Source organism: Rousettus aegyptiacus, unplaced genomic scaffold (assembly GCF_014176215.1).
Source record: "Rousettus aegyptiacus isolate mRouAeg1 unplaced genomic scaffold, mRouAeg1.p scaffold_m13_p_2, whole genome shotgun sequence".
NCBI lineage: Eukaryota > Metazoa > Chordata > Mammalia > Chiroptera > Pteropodidae > Rousettus > Rousettus aegyptiacus.
The window spans coordinates 90099732-90126950 of NW_023416295.1; the positions used below are offsets into that span (position 1 = coordinate 90099732).

At 43.0% G+C, this 27219-nt stretch overlaps 1 protein-coding gene across 2 annotated transcripts in view; it reads left to right on the forward strand.

Annotated features, from left to right (window-relative positions):
- Nucleotides 1–27219, forward strand: part of MYO7B (myosin VIIB) — a 122975-nt gene that overhangs the window by 9687 nt on the left and 86069 nt on the right. The window contains exon 1 of one of the 2 annotated variants that reach the window (XM_036237989.1): nt 7752–7861. The exons of the other annotated variant lie outside the window; for it this stretch is intronic. The gene's annotated coding sequence lies outside the window, so the exon portion shown is untranslated. Of the gene's footprint in view, nt 1–7751; nt 7862–27219 lie in introns of those variants that run through there. 2 annotated transcript variants of the gene reach the window in all.

Here is a 27219-nt window from a genome sequence, read left to right on the forward strand (position 1 = left end):
AGAAAGAAATCTAACTACGGGAGGTGAACACATAGTGTAAATATATATATGCCTTACTGTTAAAAAAAAAAAAAAAAGGATCACTATCAAAGAGTGAAAAGACAACCCACAGAATGAAAGAATATTTTTGCAAATCATATATCTGATAAGGACTTAATATCTAGAATATAAGAACTCCTGTGACTCAATAACAGTAGAGGAAACGACCAATTCAAAAATGGATAAAGGACTTGAATAGACATTAATGTAAAGAAAATACACAAGTGGCCAATAGTGCATGAAAAGATGCTCAGCATCATCTTACAAGAAAAATGCAAATCAAAACCACAGTGAGATATCACTTCATATCAACTAGAATGACCATAGCAAAAATAGTAGGAACAAATGAATGTTGATGAAGATGTGGAGAAGTTAAAATCTTCATACAGCTGCTGGTGGGAAAGTAAAATTGTACAGCCACTGTGAAAGGGTTTTGCTCTTCCTCAAAAGGTTAGATGTAGGATTATCATATGACCCAACAGTTCTACTCCTTGATATAGATTCCAAATAATTGAAAATGGGGGCACAAATGGATTTTTTGTTTTTTAATACACTTAATTTTGGAATAATTTTATATTTACAGAAAATTTGAAAAAATAGTATAGTTCCATATATCCCTCATCCAGTTTCCCCAAATATTAGTGTCTTACATTACCATTTGTCAAAACCAAGAAACCCACACTGGTACATACTATTAACAAAACTCTAGACTTTATTTAGATTTCTACTAATGTCTTTTTTCCTGTCCCAGAACCCCATCTAGTATACTGCATTACATTTACTCATTATGTCTCTGTATTCTCCTCTGGCATATGGCAAGTTTCTCACACTTTCCTTGTTTTTCATGATCTTGAGAGAGTTGAGGTATCCTGGTCAGATACTTTGTCCCTTTCTTTGGTTTGTCTGATATTTTTCTCATAACTAGGCTAGGGTTATGGGTGTGGGGGAAGAATACCACAGAGGTGAAATACCTTTCTCAACACAGCAAATGAACATGACCTATCACAGGAGATGTTTAACTTGATCACTTAATATGCTAGTCTGTTTGGACTGCCATAAACAAATGCCACAGATTAGGCAGCTTAAATGACAGGGATTTATTTTTTCACAGTTCTGGAAGCTGGAAGTCAAAGATCAATGTAGCCAGCAGGGTTGGTTTCTCCTGAGGATTTTCTTCCTGGTTTGCAGATGGCCACCTCTCTCTCTGTCTTCACATGGTCCTTCCTCTGTGCATACCTGTCTTAACCTTATAAAGACACCAGTCAAGTTGGATTAGGGCCCACTCTAATGACTTCATTAAATCTTAATTTCCTTTTAACGGCCCTAACTCCAAATATAGTACATTCTTAGGTCCTGGGGAATAGGGCTTCAGCATACAAATTTTGAGGGATACAATTCAGCCTGTAATACCTGGTTAGAGTAGTGTTGCCTAGGTTTTAGGTTTTTCTAATATAAAATTACTGCTTTTCTTTTTCTAGATTTTATTCTTTGGAAGCAAGTCACTAAGTCCAGTGCATAAGAGGAGACTGTGGAATTCTTTGATTAAAAACAATCAAACAAGCAAGCAGAGGATTCCCTGGCATGTTCTTTCCATTTGTCGTGTGTGTGTACGTGTGCACGTGCACACTGAGGTATGGGGACTGTGCGAACTCTCCCTGCCCCCTGAAACCCAGAATGATTTGCTACACAGCAGAGGCCTGAAAACACCTGCCGAGCAAGTGTCTGAGTGGCCTGGCCAGTGGGGGAATTCTACCACAGGCTACCTCAAGACCCTGGAATTCCTTTTGGCTTCAACAGTCCATTTGAAGACAGTTTATATTCTTGGGTCTAGGTTTAACGGGAGATACAAAACTGAGAAGATGATTGTATTAAAAGCGGATTTAGGAGAAGGGACTAGGGTTTGTAATCTTTAGTTTTAGGAACAGTACTGGGAAAAAAAGTTTATTTCAAAACCAGTTTAAAGTAACAGTGAGTTTTCATGGACTGTTTGTTATTTTTTCCAGAGCTCTGGATAGTAAATACATATCAGCACTGAGAAAAAAATCCTGCCCTGCCCTGCCCTGTTTGCACAATTTGTTCCAGCTGACCTGAAGTCCCTTCAGTCAGCAGGTGTGGGTGATAGCTCCTCTGCACCTGGCCAGCTTCAGACACCAGAATAGATGGGATGGGCATTGCTCCTTCCTGCCCAGAAGGAACTACATTTTCATTGGACATACAAGCTCATATTCCTGAAACAATTATGGTCAAGATGGTATAATTATTGGAAGCTCATTTGTTACTCAAATTTATTGGTTTGGATCCTGGCTCTGTCACTTTCTAGCTGTGTGACCTTGGGCAAGTTACTTAACTTCTCCATGCTCCAACTTCCTCATCTGGAAATTGGGGATAATAATCGTATTTATCTCATAGAGTTGTTTTATATATAAACAATAATACCTTGGGGACAATATATATATGATAATCATTATCCTTATTATTATCAGGCATCGTGAAGATACAAAAAAGTCTAACATATGATTCTTGCCTTGAGAAGCTGACAATTCATCAAGAAATCCTACTCTGAAAAAAATACATTCTAAGAAGTAAATTATGTGATTTAAGTAACAAATGCCATAGGAATTAAAAAGAGGGTGAGACTAGAGTGAACTGTAGCAGTCAGAGCCAGTTTCCTGGGAGAGATGTATTGAGCTGGTATTAGGATATAAAAGGCAATTTGGATGGGAGAGGGGTCATGTTTTAATCTGGTAGGTTCACTATTACAACAACACAACAAATTTCAGTGGTTTGACATAAAACGTTCATTTCTTGCTCTTGTAAATGGGCAGTGGGGTCGGTCAGTGGTGGGGATGTAGGCAATACTCTATTCCCTGGAGTCTTTCAGAAATCCAAGCTCTTTCCATATTATGGTTTCACTGTTCCCTAGGGCCTCAGAATCCACAGCCAGATGCTCTGCATGCCACCAGCAGAAGGGAGAAGAGCAGTGGAGGATGGCACAGGGGGTTATAATGGGCCCAGCCTACAAGTGGTGCTTATTTCTTACACTTGATGGGGAGGAATAAACTTGTCTCTCTCCTCAAGGTTCTCCTGGCCAATCTAATAGTCAAATAGATATGAAGATAGATCAGTGAGAGAAAATAACCAAATTGAATACATACATGTGTATGGGAACCCTACATATATTAGAGAGTCAGAGATGCCTCATGCAGTTCAAAGCTAGAAAGGGAGATTGAGGTATATAAGACATCCTGAGCTAGAGATGAGGTAATGATGAAGCCCCTTGGGGGCTTCAAAGATCATTGCAGAATGACAAGAAGAACAGACCATTAGTAAAAAGAAGTTTGCCCTGCTCTACAGATAGGTCAAAAAAAGTTACCTCTGATAATGTCTAAAGGGCAAGGCCTGTAATTCAAATTCTTCTAGGTAATCAAGGGTGGTGGGGTGCAGAAGTTTCTCTTGAGGCTGTGGCTAAAGTTGCCCTTAGCTCAAGGGCATACTACAGGGGCATGTCGTGGAGTGACTTATTCTGGACCCCAACATGTTCCTTCCATGGCCACTCCTAACTTTAAGTGAGGCTGGAAAGAATCCCCCAGCTGTGGGACTGGGGAGAAAAGGAGACTGCTCTTGGTGCACATAGAACATTCCAGCCACAGGTAGGAAATCCATCCTAATGCTTCTTTTCCCAGAAAGCACTTAGCAATGCACTTCTCACCCTCAACCTCTCCCAAGAACTAAACAAAGTATCATTATTAGCATTAAAATATGAACCATCAGTACCATGTACCTGGTTTGTTGAGTTTGTCACATCAAGTTTTGCTTTCCCCTCCCATTACCTCAACCTCCCCAGGGCAATCTGATTAGTCACCAGGATGCCATGGACCCTGGTCATGGGACAGAGGCCCCTATTTATGACTAGTTGGTCGAGGTTTAAATGTCAGGGCCCAAGGCTTGGATTTATTCATTGGATTGCTCATAGCTCTTCAGCGAAGAGAAAGTGAGTCTTACATTTAGTGCCCCTACTTTGCCCCTCCTGCTTCCTTGAACAAACCTCTGGGTGGGTTTCTCAGAAGGGTTATGGGGATAAAGCACAATCATAAATGAGTCATTTCCTCCTGGACTGAGATGGCCTCCCTGACCCATCAGGACTTTGGATCCAAGCTCCACCTAGTCTAACAATGTCCATCTCACAATTGCTGGTCCAGGCAGGATGAAGTATGTGGGCTGGCCTGATGACATGGTCATTTTCTTGGCACATCAGAACCAAGATTCTTTAGGGAGCACAAGGCCAATAGCCCCTTCTCTGGACCCTCCATGTCTTTTGAGCCATATCTTTCTGCCATTCAAGGAAGGAGTCATGGGGTCACCAATTCCAAGAGAACATCTATTCTGGCTCTTGCCACCTCTTTCTCCCAGCTTTGATTGTACCTGGACCGATGAACTCTACATTGGTTCTCAAGTTCGGGTGGTCTTGTTCCTTGGGAGACATTTGGTAATATTAGGAGACATTTTGATTGCACTATTGGGGAAGTGCATCTAGTGGGTGGAGGCCAAGGATGCTATAAACATTCTATGATGCATAGGACAGCTCCTCCCAACCCCGGGAAAGAATAATCTAGTCCAAAACATCAATAGTGCCAAGATTGAGAAGCCCTGAGCTATATGATAGAATGTACCCTGTGATCTGCACTTTTGTACTGTGCACGCTCTGTTTCCAGAGAAGCAAGCAACCCCTGCTTCTTCCTAGATGTTTCTCTGCCCTCGCACCAGAGACCACAGAAATGGAAGAGAAAGGCCTTTCAGACCCTGAGCTGGAGTGGGTGCATTGGGGCAGTGCCTTCCCTGAAAATCTCTAAAAGTAGGGTGTCTCATCCATCCCTGCATGTGGAGGGGAGGGGGGCAGCTTAATTTGAGGATTGGTGTGGTATAACATAGTGCAATGAGCACCAGCCTTGGAGTTAGGTCGATCTCCTTTCAAATATGCCCTACCACTTTTAGCTGTGTGACCTAAACAAGTTTCTTAACCTCTTTGGTTTTGACTTCCTTACTGTGAAATGAGGATAACACTCCTAATTTGTAGGATTTTGATGAGGGTTGAATGAGATGGCATATACAAAGAGCCCAGCACACTGAAGGCACTCATTAAATGCTAGTTCTAACTCTAAAATTCTCTAAAGCAGGAGTCCCAAACCCTCCGGGCTGTAGACCTGTACCGGTCCATGGCCTATTAGGAACCAGGCCACACAGTAGGAGGTGAGAGGCAGGCAAATGAGCTTAGCTATCCACCAGCACTAGCATTGCTGCCTCAACTCCACCTCAGATCATCAGGCATTAGATTCTCTTAGGCACACCAGTCCCTGGTGCCAAAAAAGATTGGGGACCACTGCTTTAAAGAGGAGCTCAGTGACTGAGATCTCTGCTTATTGCTGTGCTATTTTAGTCCAGATGGGAGGATAAGAGCCACTAGGAATCAAGGAAATTCAGGTCACTCTATGATGTGTTGGTAGAGCTGAAATGAAATCCTCACTATTCTCTGTTTTGGTTGCTATAACAATGCTACAATAGGCTCCATCATTGGACAAGAATGAAATAAAACCTATGTTGTTTCATGGAGGCACTTTGTCTCAGCTCAGAAACATTTTTACAGATTAGAAGAATAGTCACACCTTGAGGAGAACCGTGGAAGTAGCATTAAGCTATGGGAGAGTGAACTTTGATCACAGGTGTGGCAGGGAAAAGCCTGTCCTGACTGCTCCCAGCCCCGCTTCTTGATTTCCAAGGCTCGTGGTACCTCAGCAGTGGAAAACCTAAGGCTCTAAGAGAACTGCCCCTCTGAACCCCACCAACTCACACAAAAGTCAGGCCAGTTCCTTGCAAGTACACGTTTACCTGTTGCTGGGAGAGAGGACTTGATGTGCCACTTGAGAAAGGTTAGCAACAAAACGTTCATGCCCCTTGTTTCAATAAGTTCCCTTCTTGAATGTTCCTGTAATGACATAATGCAAATGTGCTGCGAGTACACACTGTTCATTGCATTGTTGTAGATGACAGCGAAGGATTGAATGCTTCCTGATGTCTATACAGGGAGGATGGTCACAAAATGATGGAGCGCTTATAGAATGAACTATCCTGCTATCTTTAAAGACTCATGACTAGAGTTTGGTACAGTGTAAGAAAATGCTTATGATATAATGTCAAATGTAAAAAGAAGCAGGATACGAGTTTGTAGGTATCTGAGATGTATTTCTATTAAATTTTGCTTAAGACAGGCTCTGGATAGAGACCTGTTATAAATTTGTTTTTGTTCTACACAGATATTCTGTCTCACAAATTTTTTTTCACAAGGGCAATGGCAGAGAGCCATAGAGAACCCAGTCTGGTGCCTGGAGTCCCAGGGTATGGAGCTCACCATTTCTGAAGCTGCTAGGAGCAATGGTGTCAATACTGTGGGAGTGAAATTGTATCTTTCTAAACCAGAGAAGCCATGTGCCATATGAAGCCTCCCAAAAGCAAGTGTTGGCCCAGAAACTGGGTGAGTTTTTTTGGGGTGGGAGGTTAGTTGGAGATAGGGCAAAACTTGAGCACAATGCTCCTGGTTGGGAGCAGGTAGAGGCTGGATGAAAAGCTCAAAGAACAGCTTCTTCCATAGGCTCTTCATTAAGTCATCTCCCCACTGCTTCCTTACCTTTGTCATAGAGGGTAGGTTGTAAGAAACAGAAACTCTTTCAAGCTGTCTCAACAAAAAGAGCATTTAGCAGAAAGAAGCTGGGGATTTTGCAGAGCCCCTCCTCACCCTACCCCACTAGAAGCATAGGAAATTCTCAGGCAACAGTAGCCTCTGCCTCATTCCAGGGTGACACATGGCCTCCACCTCTGCTATTCTTCTCTCTCTCCCACCAGAACTTGGTTCTTGACCCCAAAAGAGTCCTGATGTCAGGGTTGCCACCCTGCCATGACCTCAACTCTATTTAAAAATGAAAACTAGCTCCCACACCTCTGCCTGCAGTTCTCAGTCCCTTCTGTATCCCAGGAAAAACAAGGAACCTGATTGGCCACTTGTAGGACCACCGAGGCCTCTCTTCACCCAAGGAAAGGCTTGCATTGAGCAAGTGTCTTCAAAGCCCTCACCATTGCACTTCCAGGCACTGCCCATGCCCTCCAGTCTGGCCTCTTCCAGGGCATGCTGCCCAATACCCTTCCCTTAGTAAGGGCCTGTATTTGCCTCACAGTGAAAATCCGCCGTTCATTCAAGTCCCAGCCCAAGCCAGCCCCCTCGGCTCCCAGGGACTCTACTGGGAATCTAGTTGCCCAATAGCCTTTAACTCTATTATAAAGCTTTCTGACTACCAGGTTTCTCCTCTGTGTGTGCGCCTCAAGTCAGGACACGGGTGCTTGCAAGTAGAGCTCCTGTTGTTGGCTTCCTTAGAGTCCCCATGATACCTTGGAAGATGCTGAACTTCCTGGATGGTCAGCAGATTGTTACCAGGAATTTCACTGACAGCCAGCAACAGGTATGTGAGTGCAAACTTTAATGATCTGTGGAGACTCTCTGCTGAAGAGGCCAGGGTTAAAGATCAGAGTGCTGCAAGGCTCTGCTTGCTGGGGCTACAAGAGGAGACTTGTGGGAGGGAGTGGATATGCCTAGAGCCCAAGGACAAAGTCCTGTAATAAATTACGTGGGCCCAGAATGCTTAGCCATTTCCTCCTGGAGCCCTCCTGCCTCTCCCGCCTCTCCCTTATTCTCCCATACACTCTGAGCCCTGGCACTGCTCTTTCAGAGTGCCTGGGTAGAGAGGAAGGGAGTCAGACAGACCCCAGTCCTGACAAGGTAAAGGAGCGCCTGGGGGCTTCTCTGTCTGTCAGATGTACCTGGTCTACAGGCCTACCTCCTGACAGCTGGGAGGATGGGAGGAGTGGGTCACCTCTTGGGGGGTAGGGGGAAGGGCGGCTGGACAAGTGGCAGATTGGGAGATGCAGACATGGGGAAGTGCTGTTGAGCTTACTTGGAGACCAGGTGGGCCAGGCCTGTGAAGTAGAGAGCTGGAGATTCCCCTTAGGAGTCTGGAAAACAGAAACCCCAGCTCAGGGTCTTGGTCAGTCAGCCTGAGGGCCAGCCTAAGGAACCGTGGAAGAGGGAGGAGAAGCTGTTCTGGCCAGAGGAAGGCAGGCAGATTCACTGGCGGAAGGGAATAGCAGGCTGCCCTGAGCCCAGCAGCCTCCTCAGAGCAGAAAGGCCTCACTGTGGGATCAGGAGACATGGAAATATCCCAGGTGCTGCTGACTGGGCACCTGGCCAATGCAGGCTGTGCCACATGAGCCATCACAGTGCATACTCTCAGCACAGTGGTGTTTGTGCCTGCATTTCATGAGTAAGGAGACCGCAGACCATTGAAATTGAGGTGCCTGCAGAAAGGAGCAGAACTGGCGCTCGACTCTAAAGCCTGGGCATGTCTTCCTGAACAATTGTGGGTGATCGAGTTGGTTACCTCTGGAAGGCCTGGGCCCCAGGATGAGGCAGGCCCCTGCCTGCCTGGTCTCAAAGCCTCTTCTGGATGGGCTATTTGTTGTTGGGGTAAGGGATGACTGAGGGGAGGCCACTGCTATGGGTTCCCAGGGCTGTCTCACCTGAGCTGTCAGCATGGTGGGCATCCACGGGAAATTTGAGACAGACATTAGGTGTGACTGGCCAATGTCAGGCTCCTGGCAGATGTCAGACCCCATCCCCAATACCCCAAATTTGGATGTGTTTGTTCTTTACCACTAGGCCTCTTCCTCAGGTCCCATACTATAACTGTAATCCACAAATCCCCTGAACTCAGTTCAGGATTTTAGTTTGAAGAAAACTCAATCTCTGTATGGGGCTCTCCGGGCCTGGAGCACACCCCTAAAAGACAATTCAAGTCCCACTACTTCCTGCAGGAGGCTTTCCCTAATGCCTGGACCACTGAGAGCCTGCTGGGACACCCAAGGCCCTCCTCTTGGAGGACCTACTCCCTGTGTGTCTGTCTTGGGCTCTGCTGCATCCTTAGCACTGGTGGGCCTTGGGGTGCCCAGCTCTGGGGAGAAGTGACAGTAGGGAACAGCATTTCCCAGTTACTTAGATGCGTTTATATAACTTCATACTCTTCATGTCTTACAAAGGCCCTTGCTTCTACCTTCTCACTCAGTCCACATCACAGTTCTTGGGGAGAAAGAACAGTACATTTTTTGCAAAGGGGGACAGCAAGACAAAGTAGGGAAAATGCTTTGCCTAAGACCACTGGACTGTGAGTACCTTAGGAGCACACGCTAGATCTCCTCAAGATTTCTCTGTCCCCTTGTTTTTATTATACCCATCCAAGGCATGGCAGAGAACAGGCATTTGGCAAATCTATGTTCAGTAAAGGAGTAGTCTGTAGCAGAAATAAAGTGGGAATAAGGTCAACTTTCTAATCCAGTGCCATTTTAGACTCTCTGTCTACCTCCTCAATAATTAAGCAGCAGATGTCATATTCCTTTATTGCAGGGTGGTGAGGTGAGAGTCTACAAAGGAAAACTGGCCCAACAAGGGACACAGGCAATGCTTTGTCAGCCCTCCAGGCTAGGGGCTACCTCTGGGCTGGCATCCCAGAGACTAGAGTCTCAATGTTTTGCTCCTTAGTTTCTAGCCTCTTTATCTATGAGGTGGGATGTCTCCATGAGTTTGTGTGTGGTTTAAATGAGAGGATCTGGACAAAGTGCCCTTCACACCATGTGGCACACAGCCCCTTACCACTCTGGTCCCCCCTAGTCTGAGCAACACTTTTATATTCTCCGCAGTTCCATCTCCCCACTCGCCTTTCAGCATTTTCTTACCCATTCTCCTATACTTCAGTTCAATGATGTCCCAGAAATACTCATTAATGGTGTAGCTTTAGACACCCAGCAACTCTGGGAACCAAAAGGGCTTTGGGAACCAGTGCAGCACACTGACCCCCATGAGCTCAGCCATTCTGACCTGTCTTAGGGCCTGACAAGAGGGCCAGAGCTAAAAAGAAGACATCTCACTGCCAAGGAGGAGCAACTTGCAAATACCCTAGGACTTCCCCTCAGGGGCAATACTTCACCTGCCTACCTGGGATGAAGGGAAAGGCCATTTTCCCGTTGGCTTTCCATCCCTCTGCTCACCCACCTATCCATCTGTCTACCCATCTGCCTGCCCATCCATCCACCCACACATTCACCCACCCACTTATCCTTCCATCCATTCATCTATCCACTCACCCACCCATCTATCCATCCATTCACTCATGCACTCATCTATCTATCCATCCATCCACCCACTCACCTACCCATTCATCCATTTATCCATCCATCTATCCATTCATTCAGCAAACATGTCCTGAGCCCCTACTGGGATGAGTAAGGTATAGTTCTGCTCTTAATTTTCTCACAAGGAGAGACATTCAATGATACATAAAAATGGGAGTAAGTGCTGAGATAGAAAATTTCATCTCCTGTGTGTGAGGATGTCTGCACCTGTGTATGTACATGTATGCATGTGTATGAGTTCCTTCCACACTCATATTAATCAAATACAGAGACACAGAGATCAAGGTGAGAGAGACTGTGGAGTATTTCAGGAATTATATGAAATTCAGTGCAACGTGGAGGGAAGAGGTGAGATACAAGATAGGCTGACAAGGTCATGATTCTGAAAGACCTTGAATGCCATAAAGATATGGCACACTCTTAGCCGTGGAGATGCATGACATGGCCAATTTTTTTTGCATCTTTTAAAGATAACTTGGTTGTTGGAATGGAAGATGATTTTTGGAGAGCCCAGAAGAAGCAAATCTGCCTGGGAGGCTTCCATTCTCCCAAGTGAAGGATGGGAGAGGACTAAGGGGTGGTAAAGAAGGGAGAGAGCCTCTAGTTTTTCTTTTCTTTATTTTATTTTTATTTTATTTTTTAATTAAATTTATTGGGGGTAAAACTGATAATACAATTATATAATTTTCAGTTGTACATTATACTTTAACATCTTTATATTCTATTGTGTGTTAACCACCCAAAGACCAATTTCCTTCAGCTACCATATATTTGATCCCCTTTACTCACTTGACCCTCCCCCCTACTCCCTTATATTTGACCCCCTTTATCCCATCTACCTCCCTCCTCCTCCACCACCCCCTACCCTCTGGTAACCAGTAGTCTACAGTCTATGTCCATAAGTCTCTATTTGTTTGTCCTGTTCCTTTGTTGCTTTTAGGTTTATATTCTACATATAAGTGATATCATGTGATTTTCAACTTTTTCTATCTGGCTTATTTTGCTCAGCAAGATTATCTCGAGGTCCGTCCAGGTTGTCACAAATGGCAGTATTTCATCTCTTCTTATGGCTGAGTAATATTTTAATTTTATATATGTACCACATTTTATATATGTACTATATCCATTTTATATATGTACTGCAGCTTCTTTATCCAATCTTCCATCATAGAACACTTTGGTTGCTTCTATGTCCTGGCCACTGTGAATAATGCTACTATGAACATCGGTGTGCAAATATCATTTCAGATATGGATTTTCAAGTCTTTGGAAGTAAATACCCAGTAGAGGGATTGCTAGATCACATGGTAGATCAATTCTTAGTTTTTTGAGGGACCTCCATACTGTTTTCCATAGCAGCTATACCAATTTGCAGTCCTACCAGCAGTGTATGAGGTTTCCTTTTTCTCTGCATCTTCTCCAGCATTTGTTATTACTTGTCCTGTTGATTATAGCCATTCTAACAGGTGTTAGATGGTATCTCATTGTGGTTTTGATTTGCATTTCCCTTATAGCTAGCGATGTTGAGCATCTTTTCATATGTTTATTGGCCCTTTGTATGTCCTCTGGGGAGAAGTCTGTTCAGGTCCTCTGCCCATTTTTTAATTGAATTGTTTGGTTTTTGTTGTTTCGTTATTGAGTCGTATGACCGTATGACTTTTTTGTATATTTTGGATATCAGACCCTTATTGGAGGCATTGCTTTCATATATATTTTCCCTTTCAGATGATTTTCTCTTTACCTTGTTGATGATTTCTTTTGTTGAGCAGAAGCTTTAGTTTGGTGTTGTCCCATTCATTTATTTTTTGCTTTTACTTCTCTTGCTTTTGAGGTCAAATTCAGAAAATCCTCTTTAAGTCCAAGGTCCTTGAGTTTTGTTCCTATGTTTTCTTCTATGCATTTCATTGTTTAATGTCTTCGATTCAGGTCTTTAATCCACTGTCAGTTAATTGTGGTATGTGGTAATAGAGAGAAGTCTAGTTTCATTCTTTTGCAGGTGGCTTTCCAGTTTTCCCAGCACCATTTATTGAAGAGGCTTTCCTTTCTCCACTGTATGTTTTTGACTTTTTTTCTCGAAAATCATTTGCCCATATGAACATGGGTTTACTTCTGGACTCTTGATTCTGTTCCACTAATCTGTGTGTCTGTTTTGCTGCCAATACCATGCTGTTTTAATTACTGTCACTTTGTAATATAATTTGAAGTCGGCCAGAGTGATGCCTCCAGCCTCTTTTTTTCCCTAGGATGGTTTGGGCAATTCAGAGTTTTGTGCTTCTGTATGCATCTGACGATTTTTTGTTATATTTCTTTAAAAAATACCAATGGGATATTGATGGGGATTGCATTAAATCTGTGCAACGCTTTAGGTAATATGGTTGTTTCAACTATGTTGATTCTTCCAATTCAAGAACACAGAATAGCTTTCCATTTCTTTGTTTCTGCTTCAATTTCTTTTAATAGAGTCTTGTAGTTTTCATTATATAGGTCCTTCGCATGTTTTGTTAAATTTATTCCTAGGTATTTGATTCTTTTTGTTGCAGTTGTGAAAGGAATTATTTTTTCCACTTCTTTTTTTGACACTTGTTAGAGTATAGGAACACTATGAATTTTTGAATGTTGATTTTGTAACCAGAAACTTTACTGTATTTGCTTATTGTTTCTAGTAGTGTTCTTGTGGAATCTTTAGGATTTCCTATATAGAATCATGTCATCTGCAAACAGTGACCGTTTAACTTCTTTGTTTCTATTTGGATGCCTTTTACATCTTTCTCTTGCCTGATTGCACTTGCTAGGACCTCCAATGTTATATTGAATAACAGTGGCAATAGTGGACAGCCTTTTCTTGTTCCTGCTGTTAGAGGGAAGGTTTTTAGTTTTTCACCATAAAGTATAATGTTGGCTGAGGGTTTGTCATAGATGGCCTTTATTATGTTAAGGTACTTTCCTTCTATAATGATTTTGTGAAGTGTTTTGATAATAAATGGACGCTGTATCTTGTCAAAGGGTTTTCCTGCATCTATCGATATGATCATATGATTCATATTTTTAAATTTGTTTATATGATGTATCCCATTAATTGATTTGCGTATGTTGAACCATCCCTGTTCCCCTAGGATGAAGCCCACTTGATCGTGGTGTATAATCTTTTAAATATGTTGCTGTATTCGGTTTGCCAGTATCTTATTTAGGATTTTTGCATCTGTGCTCGTGAGAGATATTGTTCTGTAGTTTTCTTTTGTTGTGTGTTATCTTTATCAGGTTTCAATATCAAGATATTGGCCTCATGAAATAAGTTGGGAAGTATTGCCACTTCTTTGAATTTTTGGAATAGTTTGAGGAGAATAGGTATTAAATCTTTGAATATTTGATAGAGTTCACTGGGAAAGCCATCTGGTCCTGGAGTTTTACTTTTTTGTAGGTTTTTGATGATCATTTTAATTTCCATACTGCTGATTGGTCTATTTAGATTTTCCAGTTCTTCTTAATACAGTCTAGGAAGATTGTATTTTCCCAAGTACTGGTCCATTTCTTCTAGGTTATTATATTTGGTGTTATATACTTTTTCATAGTATTCTTGTATGATCCTTTGTATTTCTGCGATATCAGTAGTAATTTCCCTGATTTTATTTATTTGTGTCCTTTCTCTTTTTTCTTTAGTGAGTCTAGGCAGGGGTTTGTCAATTTTATTAACCTTCTCAAAGAACCAGCTCTTCATTGCATTTATTTTCTCTATTTTTTTGTTTTCAATTTTATTTATTTCTGCTCTAATTTTGATGATTTCTTTCCTTCTGCTGATTTTAGACTTCATCCGTTCTTTCTTTGGGCTCGTTCTTGTTTTTGGAGGTAGGCCTATAATCATATGAACTTTCTTCTTATGATAACTTTTGCCATGTCCTAAAAGTATTGGTACATTGTACTATCATTATCATTCATTTCTATATATCTCTTGATCTCTCTTTTTATTTCTCCTCTGACTCAGTTATTCTTCAGTAGCATGTTGTTTAATCTCCATGTATTTGTGGTTCTTCCTGCTTTCTTTTTGCAGTTGATCTTTAGTTTCAAAGCATTATTATCAGAGAATATAGTTGGTATGATCTCCACCCTCTTATATTTGTTGAAGCTATCTCTGTGTCCCAGTATGTGGTCAATTCTTAAGAATGTTCCACGTGCACTAGAGAAGAATGCATAAGCAGCTGTTTTGGGATGGAAGGCTCTGAGAATGTAAAAAATGTCCAGTTTGTCTAATGTGTCATTTAAGGATGTTATTTCTTAATTCATTTTCTGTTTAGATGATCTGTCCATATCTGACAGATATCCGACAGTGGGGTCTTTAGATCCCCTACTAAAATAGTGTTTTGGTCTGTTTCTCCCTTTAGTTCTCTGTTAGTAATTGCTTTATATATTTTGGGGCTCCCTAATTGGGAGCGTAGATGTTAATAATTGTTATGTCTTTTTGGTGCATGATTCTGTTTATCATTATGAAGTGTCTCTCACTATTTTTCTTTACCTTTTTTATTTTGAAGTCTAGTTCGTCCAATATTAGTACCGCTACTCCTGCTTTTCTTCGACTGCCATTTGCTTGAAATATCATTTTCCACCCTTTTGCTTTGAGTCTATATTGTCTTTGGAGCTGAGATGGTCTCTTGGAGGCAGCATATGGTTAGATTTTGTTTTTTGATCCATTCTGCAACTCTGTGTCTTTTTATTGATGAGTTTAATCCATTCACATTTAGGATGATTATTGAAATATGAGGTCTTCTTGTAGCTATTTTATCTTTTGCTTTCCAGTAGCTCGATGTTTCCATTGCTTCCTTGTCCTTTTGTTTCTGTTTGCTTTATTTTGATTGGTTTTTGTGGGTTTTGCCTCTAGCTCTTCTTGTTTTATGTTATATATTTCAGCTCTGAATCTTTGGTATGCGGTACCATTATGAATTTGAAAAGGATAGTTATATACATACAGTTGTGCATTTTCTTCTGTGTGTGCCTTATCTCCATTTCCCTTTGCAAATCTGGATCTTTGAATCCTCCCCTTTTTAGTCATTGTTGTTTCAATTTGTCCCTATGTATGCTGACCGTTCATTGCTATCTTGTTATAACAATTACTTCTTATTGTTTAAGCTATAATGCCCTGCTCTTAGTAAGGGTTGCACTCCTCTGCTTCTATTTGCCTAATAATCACTTTACTCCTAATTATATATTTTTGTTGTTGTTATTTTGTTTTAGGCGAGCTGACCCCTTTCAGTATTTCCTGTAATGCAGGTCTCATAATGGAGAATTCCCTAAATTTTTGTACGTCTGGAAAGGTCTTAATTTCTCTCTAAAGGATAGCTTAGCTGGATACCTTATTCTAGGCTGGTAGTTCCTTTCACTTAATAGTTTAAATATTTGATTACATTCCTTTCTGACTTGTAATTTTTGCACTGAGAAGTCCGATAATAATCTAATGGGTTTATCTTTATATGTTATCATTTTCTTCTCCCTGGTTGTCTTGAGAATTCTATCTTTGTCATTGATTTTGATAAATTTAATACAATTTATCTTGGTGACAATTTTTTTGAGTTGAGATAATTGAGTGTTCTGTTGACTTCTTGAATTCCAAGCTCCAGCTCATTCCTTAGATTTGGGAAATTCTCGCCCACTATTTGTCTGAAAATGCTTCCTAGTCCCTGCTCCTTTTCCTCACCTTCGATAATGCCTATTATTCTTATATTTCCTCTCTTTATAGTATCAGCTAGTTCTTCTATTTCTCTTTCATTATTTTTCATTCTTCGTTTTTTTTCTTCTTCCTCTGATGCATTTCTAGATTTCTGTCTTAGATGTCACTGATCATTTCCTCCATTTGGTTGACTTTATTTCCCAAGCCTGTTATTTCATTTTTCAACTCTTGCAGTGTGTTCTTCATCTCTAGAAGTTATATTTGGTTCTTTTTGAGGGTTTCAGTCTCCTTGGTCTGCTCATCTAGTTGTCTTTTCGATTCCCAAAATTGTCGATATGATTTGTTTTCAATCTCATTGAGTTTTTTCAGAAGTACCATCCTAAATTCTCTGTCATTTAAGTTGCATATTTCTATGTCTATAAGCTTATTTTTGGAGATTTTTCTCCTTCTTTCTGAGCTGCCTAGTCACCTTGGTTGTTCATGGTGTATAATGGACTATTTCTCCACCTGAGCATTAATGGAAGTGTATTATACTGTTTTCCAGAAAGAAGGTTTATTATATAAAGGTCGGACTGTAGTCTGTTGCAAAGAAGGCGCTTTTCTTTTGGTTTCTAGTAGGTGGCGTCTAAGCCTCTTGGATTCCTTAAAATACCTGTGGTAGCTCTTATGTGCAGATCCCATTCTCAGATGTGCTGGTGTGTAGTTTGGGTGTTTTTGTTGAGTTTTAGCTTATTGTTCTTTCAAGGGGAAAAATCTGAGGATGTCTCTCACTCTGCCATGATTTCTGTTGAAATGCGTCTCATAGCACTGATCACCCACTGAGAATTGAAATGTAGCTTACAAGGCTGGCCGCTTTTGCTGTGATTGGAAAGGCCACTCACAACGATGGCCGCCCAGCTGTGAACACTTGGTCCTGAATCACTCAGAGGTGAGCTTAGCAGCAAGCTAATAACAGTGCGCTGGGCAGGTGGGACGGGGTCTCAGAGAGTCAGTGACTGTCAAATCAATACAGCCTTGGTCTTGCTGCTAATTTGGTAACTGTTGTGAGATCCCACATAAGACCCAGGTCACAGCAAGACCAGCTGCTGTCCGAGACTGGCCAACAGGCCCTCGATATCTGCTTAAGTTAGTGATGGCAGCAGTTATCTGCCTACCCCTACCAATGAAGTGCAGTGTAGCTCACAGCACCGGTCGCCTGCTGGGAATGGAAATGTAGCTTACAGGGCTGACTGCTTTTGCTGTTATTGGAAAAGCCACTCACAACGACGGTCGCCCTGCTGTGAACACTTGGTTCTGAATCACTGGGAGCTGAGCTTGGCAGCAAGTCAATAATACCTGCCCTAGGCAGTCTGCAGGTTGAGTGGGGCAGAGTCTCAGAGAGACAGTGGCTGTCAGATCAAAATAGCCTCAGTCTTGCTGAAAATTTGGTAACTGTTCTTAAGTTTCTGCAGATGACCCAGATCACAGCAAGACCAACTATTGTCTGGGACTGGCCTACAAGTCCCTGATATCTGCCCAAGTTCGTGTTGGCAACAACGATCTGCCTGACCTTATCTCTGAAATAGGGCTCACAGCACTAGCCACTGTTGCTGCGATTAGAAACACTGCTCACAGCAATGGCCGCCTCACTGTGAATACTTCACTCTGAATCACTCAGCTCAGGGCTTGGCAGCCAAACATAAACAACTGCCCCCAGCAGTCTGCAGGTTAGGCAGGGTGGGCTGATCCCCTCAGGCCAGCGTCTCCTAATGGTTCTGTGGGAGGGGACTGCACAATCAAGCTGGCTTGGTCTGTAGGGGCGCCGGACTAAGGCACAATGGTGGCTGCCTTTCCAGCTTTCTTTCTGAGTCCAAGTAATGGAGACTTTTTCAGAATGAATCCTGTGCAAGCCTCAGACCCACTGCCGATGTCCCAGGTGAGTGTCTGCAGGTCAGAAAACCTTTGCACAGATCCTTCAAAGTGACGTCTAGGGGCTCAGTTGCCCTCCATCTCACCCAGATGGCCAGAATCCCCTCTAATTTCTACATTCAAGGTTATTGGAATCTCCTCTTCCCTGGGCTGAGGACCCTCCAGATGAGACCAGGACCCCTCTTTCCTTCAGGAGAATCTCTGCAGCCTCATTCTCCCTCCTGGTGATCCTCCACCACCCACGGGTGCTGGTCTAGCCCATTTGGGACTTCACCCCTCCTACTGGCTTCGATGTGGCTCCTTTATATTATGAGACGTAGCTGTTATGATCAGCTGGACTTCAAGTGATTCACCATGTTGATTATTTTATAACTTCGTTGTAATTTCAATACGGTCTTGGGAGGAGATAAACCCTGCTTTTACCTAGTCCATCATCTTCCCCCTGTTAGTTTTTCTTTTCTTTTAATGCATTTTATCTGGTTTTGGTATTAGGGTAATGCTGGCCTCATAGAATGAGTTAGGAAATGTTCTCTTTGTTTCTGTTTCCTAGAAGATATTGGGAAGAATTGGTATCATTTCTTCTTTAAATATTTGATAGAATTCATTGGTGAAAACATCTAGGCTTGGTACTTTCTTTTTTGAAAGGCTTTTAATTAGTGATCCAATTTCTCTAATAGCTACAGGCTTATTCATATTGTCTCTCTCTCCTTGCATGAGTTTTAGTAGATTGTGTCTTGTAGGGAATTGGTTCATTTCATCTTAAGTTACCAAATTTATAGATAAAGAGTTGTCCATAATATTCCTGTATTATTATATCAATGGCCATGAAATTATCATGGATCAATTATCCATGGGTTGTCCAACTTTCATTTCTGATATTAGAATTGTGTAGTCTTCTCTCTTTTTTTCTTGATTAGCCTGATTAGAGTTTTATCTGTTTTGTTGATGTTTCAAAGAACTAGACTTTGGTTTCATTGATTTTTTTCTATTGATTTCTGTTGTTAATTTCATTTGACTTCTGCTCTAATTTTTATTATTTATTTTATTATTCTTGGTTTAAAATTATATTGCCTTCTTTCTCTAGTTTCCTAAGGTAGAAGCTTAGATTATTGATTTTAGCTCTTCCTTCTTTTCATATAAATATATTCAATGTTATGAATTTCCTTCTGAGCACTGCTTTCACTGCATTCCACAAATTTTGATAGGTTCTATTTTCATTTTCATTTAGTTGAAAATATTTAAAAATTTTTCTTAAGATTTCTTTGACTCATGTGTTATTTAGGAATACCTATAAATTCCTAAATATAGGAGATTTCTTAATCTCCAAATATTTTTGGATTTTTCAGCTATTTTGTTGTTGTTGTTGTTGTTGTTGTTAGTTTAATACCATTGTGGTCTGAGAGTGGACATTGTATGATTTCTATTTCTTTAAATGTGTTCAGGTGTGTTTATGACCCATAACGTGATCTAGCTTAGTGAATGTTCAGGCTGAACTTGAGAAGAATGTATATTTTGCTGTTATTGAATGAAGTATTTTATAAATGGCAATTAAATCCGATTGACTAGTAGTGTTGTTGAGTTAAATTTTTGGTTTTTTGCCTGCTGGATCTGTAAATAGTGGATTAATCTTTCTCTCCTTGTAGTGTTATCAGTTTTTGCCTCCTATATTTTGATGCTTTGTTGTTAGGCACATGCATGTTACATGTTGTTATGTCTTCTTTGAGAATTGGCTGTTATGTAATTCCCTTTTTTAAACTGTTGTAGCCGCCAGCCCCCGAAAGACACACAGACCACCAGAACTCAGTAAGTGAGTTATAGAAAACACTCTTTATTCAGCCAGCTGAGTCTGCCAGGGGTATGCAGACCCCAAATTAAGCAGCCACAAAATGCAGAAGTACAGGGGTTTTAAGCCCAAAATCCTATTCTTCATTCTGTCTAAACACAAAGGTCTATCGTTCTTGTATTCATTACCTGTCGACCCACAGGTCAGGTATGCGAGCGAGAGTACAGAAGCAGAAAGCATGTTATTAGAATGTTATGTTCTTCTAATTAAAAAGCCTATGTTTCTATGGTGATAGTTAAACAGAGTTAAACAGTAATTTCCTGCAAGCAATAAATTTCTAGCAGTCATTTTTCAGCCACAACGTTCCCCACTGGCCTTAGCTCACAATCAAATCTTTGATTCTTCATGCGGAATATGTTCATAGCCTCTATTCTGTAATACTTAAAAGTCTAATAGAATTAATTCTTTTCTGTATATATGCAAACAAGAAATTAAGGAAACAGGAACCAAAAGTTAACAAGAGGAGGAGGATGATTAAAGGTCCAGCTACAGCAGATAGAAGGGTTGTTAGCCATGGTGACCAATTGAACATCCTATGAAACCAGTTATTTGACTCCAGTCTCTATCTTTTTCTTACATCTAAATATTTCTGCACTAGTCATAAGCTTTTTCTAATTACTCCAGAGTTATCGGCATAGAAGCAACAGGTTTCACCTAGAGCCATACATAATCCATCTTGATCTAAAAATAATAGATTTAATTCTCTTCTGTTCTTAAGTACTACCTCTGCTAGTGAATCAACTTGAAGTTCCAGCCTACTTATGGTGTCTTTTAAGGTCTTGATATCTTTATCTATCTGTGCTCCAATTTCACGTAATTCTTTTTCCCCCTTAATGAGAGCAGTGGTACCTACAGCCGCCGAGCCTGCTATTCCAAGTTCCACAAGAAAGGGTACTAAGACTGGTACAGGCCATTTCTGCCACCTGTCCTGGTGGAAAAAGTGGAGTCTGCCTTCTGGTTCATTGTCGAGGGACACTTCAGGGAGTACAAAGACCAGGATACAAATGTAAGCCTCACCTGAGTTGAAAAGAACAAATGCAGCACAGTGAGTGAGCCTACTATCACATGCTAACCAAGTATTATTTGGAGCCTTATAGTATTTATTCCCTGAAGTTGGTACTTCTATAGTACGGTCACAGCTATCGAAGTAAGGTGACTGTGCCAACAGCTTGGAATAATAGCTCTTTGAAATTAGGCAGGTTCCTTCTCCTTGTATGTCTCCTAAGATGAGTCGAGGAGTTTCCCATTCACAGCCATGCGAGTTGCTGAGCTCAGTTAAGTTTAGGGGAGTTCCTACCCCAACATAATAAGGAGGTTTCGGGTTTAGGCACAACCAGCAATCTTGCCCTATGTCTGGGGAGGTCTTATTTAAAACTTTGTGTATTGTTGTCAACATAGTTATTAATTCTCTTTCTGAGTCTGGCTGTGGCTGGTTAAATGCTTGAGGTTTAATAGCTGTTAGGCCACTACCTGGAGAGGCTAGAGCTGGAGTTGGAGTCGCCCTGGAAACATGAGTTCTCGTGGATATAAGACCTTGGGGTAGTCCTGGAACTAGAAGTGGTCTGTTGGGACCTATACGGTGAATTTTTCTGGAAGGGTCCTTAACCTGTATAGTAAAATATAGTCCTGAATCTTACCCAGTTTTATAGAATCTGATGCCCCATGTCTGTCCTGTGAGCCAATAGTGTTGTTCCCTAGGGCTACCCGTTTTAATGATGATTATGATAGGATTGCAGGACCCAAGAGAGCATGTGGAGGGGCTTGGTCCTCTTATTAATCTAATATGATTGTCATTCTGCTTGTTATAATTATAGTAGAGATAGTTTCGCAACCCCAGTTAGCACAAGAAAAGTGGCCTTGGCCCTCACATTCAAGTTTGCTATTTCTCATGCAGCCAAATATCCCTGGATAACTCCCTGGGGACAAATATAAAGCCTTATCCCTAAGAGGCTTTTATCAGCTGATAAAACGCCACAGCAGGGTCCCCCCCACCCCTACTCCCATAACCCAAGTAAGGGCCCCCCCCCCATGAAAGCTCCACCCGGTCTAAAGTGGTGTCCGGCTGTTGCAACGGCAAGGGTATATTTGGCGAGCTGGCATAAGTCTACTCGAATCTCTGGAGCACCGTGGCTGGTGATGTTTTGGGCAATAATTTCACTGGTCTCAGTTATTATAAGTTCTCATATTCCAGGCTGGTGAATGTTTCTGTATGCCTGGGCTAAAGGAGAAAAAAGGAAGAAACAGAGTTAGACGTTTGAGTCTTAGTCTTAAAGGCCCGTCTTCCTGCGCTGTCCACTCTAGTGTTGCCTTCACGTGGGAGTGATGAATCCATGATGGGATGCTGTCTACTTTAACTGCAGTGGGCGTCATCAGGTAGACAGTGAAGGGTCCTTTCCACTTGGACTCTAGTACCTTGGAAGTGAACTTCCGGACCACACAGAGTCCCTAGGTTGAAACTGGTGGGAAAGTCCATCCTCTGGAGCCGAGTGGGCAGCACGAAACTGGGACCAAATCTCCTTCTGTGCACTTTGAAGGGCCTGTAAGGACTTTCTCCTTCTTGTATGAAGCTGCTCCCATCTGTGAACAGGACTTCATCAGCTTTAGGCAAAGGGGAGTCCTTGAGGTCTGGCCGCAAGGAACACACAGCATCAGTGAAATCTGTGCAGTCATGAATGGGGGTCTCGGGGTCTTGGTCTGGCAACAGATTGGCTGGGTTAATGACAGTAGCTTTTGAGAAGTTGATCCTCGGCTGGTCAAGGAGGAGAGCCTGGTATTGAGTGATTCAGGAGCTAGTCATCCACCGCTCTGGGCTACTGCGGAGAAGGGCCTTCACCGCGTGAGGGGCAGTAATGTCTAGAGTCTGCCCAAGGGTGAGTTTGTCAGCCTCTTTGACTAGGAGAGTCATTGCTGCTGTGGCTCATAGGCAGGGTGGCCATCCACAGGCCACCAAGTTTAGTCTCTTTGATAGATAAGCCACTGGTCGGCGCCATGGGCCTAGTGTTTGGGTTAGGACCCCTTTTGCAATTCCCTTAGCCTCACTTACAAAAAGATAAAATCCCTTGGTGGTGTCTGGAAGAGCGAGGGCTGGGGCTGATATGAGTGCCTGCTTGAGAAGGCCAAAGGCCTTCTGTTCTGTCTCTGTCCTGTTGAGAGGCTGATTTCCTCTCATAGCTGAGTACAGGGGCTTTGCGATCTCTGCAAACCCAGGAATCCAAAGTCTGCAATAGCCCGCCGCCCCAAGGAATTCTCTTACCTGTCTCTTGGTGGTGGGTACCGGAATCTGGAGAATGGCTTCAATCCTCTGGCGGGAGAGAGTTCGTTTTCTTCCTTTGAGGGTATACCCAAGGTAGGCCGCCGACCGGGTGCACAGCTGGGCTTTTTTAGCCGTGACCCAGTACCCATATGCCTCCAGGGTGCTGAGCAAGTCCCTGGTTGCTGCGAGACAGGTCTCTTCAGTTTCAGCTGCTAATAATAAATCATCAACATACTGGAGTAATGTACAGTCAGTATTACACTGGCAGAAGGGACAAAGATCTGCACTTAGGGCCTCATCAAATAGGGTAGGAGAGTTCTTGAATCCTTGTGGTAAACACGTCCAGGTCAGTTGGCTCGAGAATCCCCTCACCGGGTCTGTCCACTCAACGGCAAAGATAGGCTGGCTGCCGAGGGCTAAGGGAATGCTGAAGAAAGCATCTTTTAAGTCTAATACAGTATAAACAGTTCTCTCAGGGGGAAGCAGGCTCAAGAGAGTGTACGGGTTGGGTACAGTCAGGTGGATGGTTTCAACCCTCTTATTTACTTCTCTTAAGTCTTGTACTAGCCGGTAATCCTTAGTACCAGGCTTCTGGACTGGAAGCAAGTGAGCATTCCACGGCGACTGGCATGGCACGAGAATCCCTGCTTCTCGCAGCCGCTGGATATGCTTTCTCATACCAATTTGAGCATCCTGGGCAATCGGAGACTGCTTAACCCTGACAGGGGTCGCAGTAGCAATTAAGCTTACTACTACTGGGGCTTGGTGCCTAGCCAACCCTGGGGCATTGTGTTCGGCCCATACCCCTGGATATTCTATCAGGAGCCTGTCTGTCTAGTAAGGGCCCCATGGACGGGCCCACATTTTCTTCTTTTTCATAGAGGAGATACTCTTCGGATAGAGGACAGGTAATTAAGATAGTTGATGGGGCAGATATAGACATCTGAGGTGTACTATCTCCGAATGTGACAGTAGCCTTTAACTTTTGAAGTAAGTCTCTATCAAGTAGTGGGGCCGGACATTCTGGAATTACAAGGAAAGAGTGGGTCACAGTTCCTCGCCCCAGATCTACAGTCCTTTCAGTGGTCCATGGGTATTCTTGTATTTTGCCAGTGGCGCCTTGAACAGCTGTCTTTCGTTCAAAGATTAGTCCCCCTGGATCTAGTAACACTGAGTGGGTAGCCCCTGTGTTCACCAGGAAGTTAACAATTTTGCCCCCTATTTTCAAGGATACCCTGGGCTCCTGGGGGCTTAGTGTGTAGGAGCCCCGGCCCTGTCAGTCCTCTTCCTCAGTAATGAGGATTTTAGTCTTACGATTTTCCTGGCCTTTTGCATTTCTCTCAGAACATTCATTCTTCCAATGGCCTTCTTTCTTGAAGTGGGCACATTGATTTTTCCCTAGGGGTGCCTATCCCTTACGTGGGCCTCTTTCTGATCTCCCTTGTCATGCCCTAGTCTTCCCTGATCTCTCCTCCTGGATGGCAGCTACCATTATTTTAGCCATGCGTTTGGGGTCATGTGGTGCCTCCCTATTGTTAAACATCTTCTGGGCTATCTCAACAAGTTGGGGCAGGTTCATTCCTGCAAAACCTTCTAATTTCTGCAACTTAAGCTGGATATCAGGGGCTGCCTGTGTAGCAAAGACTACATTAATTGCCCGTTGGTTCTCAGGGGCCTCAGGATTGATGGGGTTGTAAAGCCGGTATGCCTCCTGTAGCCGTTCAAGAAATGCCCCAGGAGATTCCTGAGGTCCCTGTATAACTTCAGTCACCTTAGAAAGGTTAGTTGGTTGGCAAGCAGCCATCCTAATTCCCCCAATTAGAATCTGGTGGTGCCGATCTAATGACGTCCTCCCTGCCTGAGAATTGTGTCCCCAGTCTGGGCGGGTGGAGGGAAATTCCTCCTCAATCTGTTCCAGTGCTTCCTCAACTCCCCTCACTCCCGCAACTATCTTTTGTGCTTCCGTCCAAATGCCCCAAATGCGGCCACGCTCCTCCGCAGTGAAGAGAGTAACTAAGAGCTGTTGACAATCATCCTGGGTGGGGCGGTGAGTCTGAAAGACACTCTCTAAGAGTCGCATTAATGCCTGGGGTTTCTCAGAGAAAGGCAGATTCTGTGCCTTCCAGTTGTACAGGTCACTAGTCAAGAAAGGCACGTAAACCATAAAGGGCCTGTCAGTGTGCTGCCCCTGGGGCAGTGCTTCTTGCAAGGGGAGGATGGCCAGGCTGGTGGTATCGGCTGATGCCTCGCCCAGAGCAGGAGCAGGAGGCCCATAGGGGTTACCTGCTAGCCATCCGAGGAAGTGAGGCGGTGCTATTTTGCCTCTGTTGTCCTAGATTATAGGATGGGGGAAGGTCACTGTCCTCTGGTGGAGATTGGAGGACGGAGGGACTGGGCTGTTTTGGAGATTCAGTTGCTGCATGTTTTGGGGTTCCTACAACTAAAACCCGCACCCCTAGAGAGAGAGAGCACACCAGCGGAGCTAAGGAGGAGGGTTCTGAACAAGGTTTAACCATTGATCAATGTAGGGAAACTGATTGGGATGTCCCAGGTCTCCCATAACAACTTTCCAAACATTCCTCACCAAATCCTTATCGAAAGAGCCCTCTCATGGCCAGTTTGCACCAAAAGCCGGCCACTCAATTTCACACAATGTCCTTAGTCTACCTGGAAAAAACTTTATGCCATAGTTAGCTCCCTCTACAAACCCGTCTTTGAAATGTCACAGGATACACCCCAAGGGTGTCTTCTGCGAACTCAGGCTTCCCCCCATCGCTTGCACAATAAACACAAAACAGACAACACAAAACAGACACTCAGACAAGAACAATTACTGAAGTGTAAGTGGACCCAGAGAAGTCCGCCACCTACAACCTAGACAGGACCAGAGACAATAAACAAAACCCAACAACAGGGCACAGGAGGCAGTGTCCCATGGCCTGGCCATGGTCCGGGAGATACGACTGCGTCGAGTCTCTCCACAGACCCCCAATGACCAGTCAACAGAACCAGGAAGGTACCTTTTATCCAGACACTGAGGCCTTGGAGATTCCAGATTCCCGTGGGGACCAGGAACAAAGAGTGTGTCCTGAAAGTTGCGTCCTCGACGACTGCATTAACTCTGTCATAGCATTCAAGGGCCTTGGAACATCTCAGGTTGGCCACTTCTTTGAATCTGTAACAGGGAGAGCAATCGCTTCAGAGGTCGGTCCGGTCTTAGATCTCAGGGCCCCTCCCTGAGATCTCGCTGGGGCCTCCAAATGTTGTAGCCGCCAGCCCCCGAAAGACACACAGACCACCAGAACTCAGTAAGTGAGTTATAGAAAACACTCTTTATTCAGCCAGCTGAGTCTGCCAGGGGTACGCAGACCCCAAATTAAGCAGCCACAAAATGCAGAAGTACAGGGGTTTTAAGCCCAAAATCCTATTCTTCATTCTGTCTAAACACAAAGGTCTATCGTTCTTGTAGTCATTACCTGTCGACCCACAGGTCGGGTATGCAAGCGAGAATACAGAAGCAGAAAGCATGTTATTAGAATGTTATGTTCTAATTAAAAAGCCTATGTTTCTATGGTGATAGTTAAACAGAGTTAAACAGTAATTTCCTGCAAGCAATAAATTTCTAGCAGTAATTTTTCAGCCACCACAAAACCTCATAATTTTCCTCACCCTGAAATCTGCTCTGTCTAACATTTATAGAGCTACTCCAGCTTTCTTTTGATTAGTATTAGATGGTATATCTTTTTCTACCTCTCTACTTTTAATCTAACTGTGTCTTTATATTAAAGTGGGTTTCTTATAGACAGCATATTGTCGAGAGCTTCAAGTTTATAAGAGATAAAATTTTCAGAGCCAAGCGATCATTTCAATATGAGGATAACAGGCTGACACAATTTCTTCGACAATGCTAGTTTCATTCATTGAGATAAAGAATGTGGGGGAAAGCAGGTTTGGGGATGAGTTGCTGCGGTCATGTTGAGTTTGCTGTACCTATAACACATCTGTTGGAGATATCCAGAGGAATAGGGCCTTGGTGGGTCAGGAGCTCAGAATAAAGATGAGGGTTGATTTGGAACTCAGCAGTGCTTTGACTCTGGCAGTGGCTTTGGGAGTAGGTGGGAATGTACAACGGGAAAGCGTAGGCTAAAAGAGAATAGAATAAGGACCACCAGATCAGTGAGAAGTCCTTGTTTCAATGACAAAATACAAATGACTTACCTCGAGTAATCAAAATGC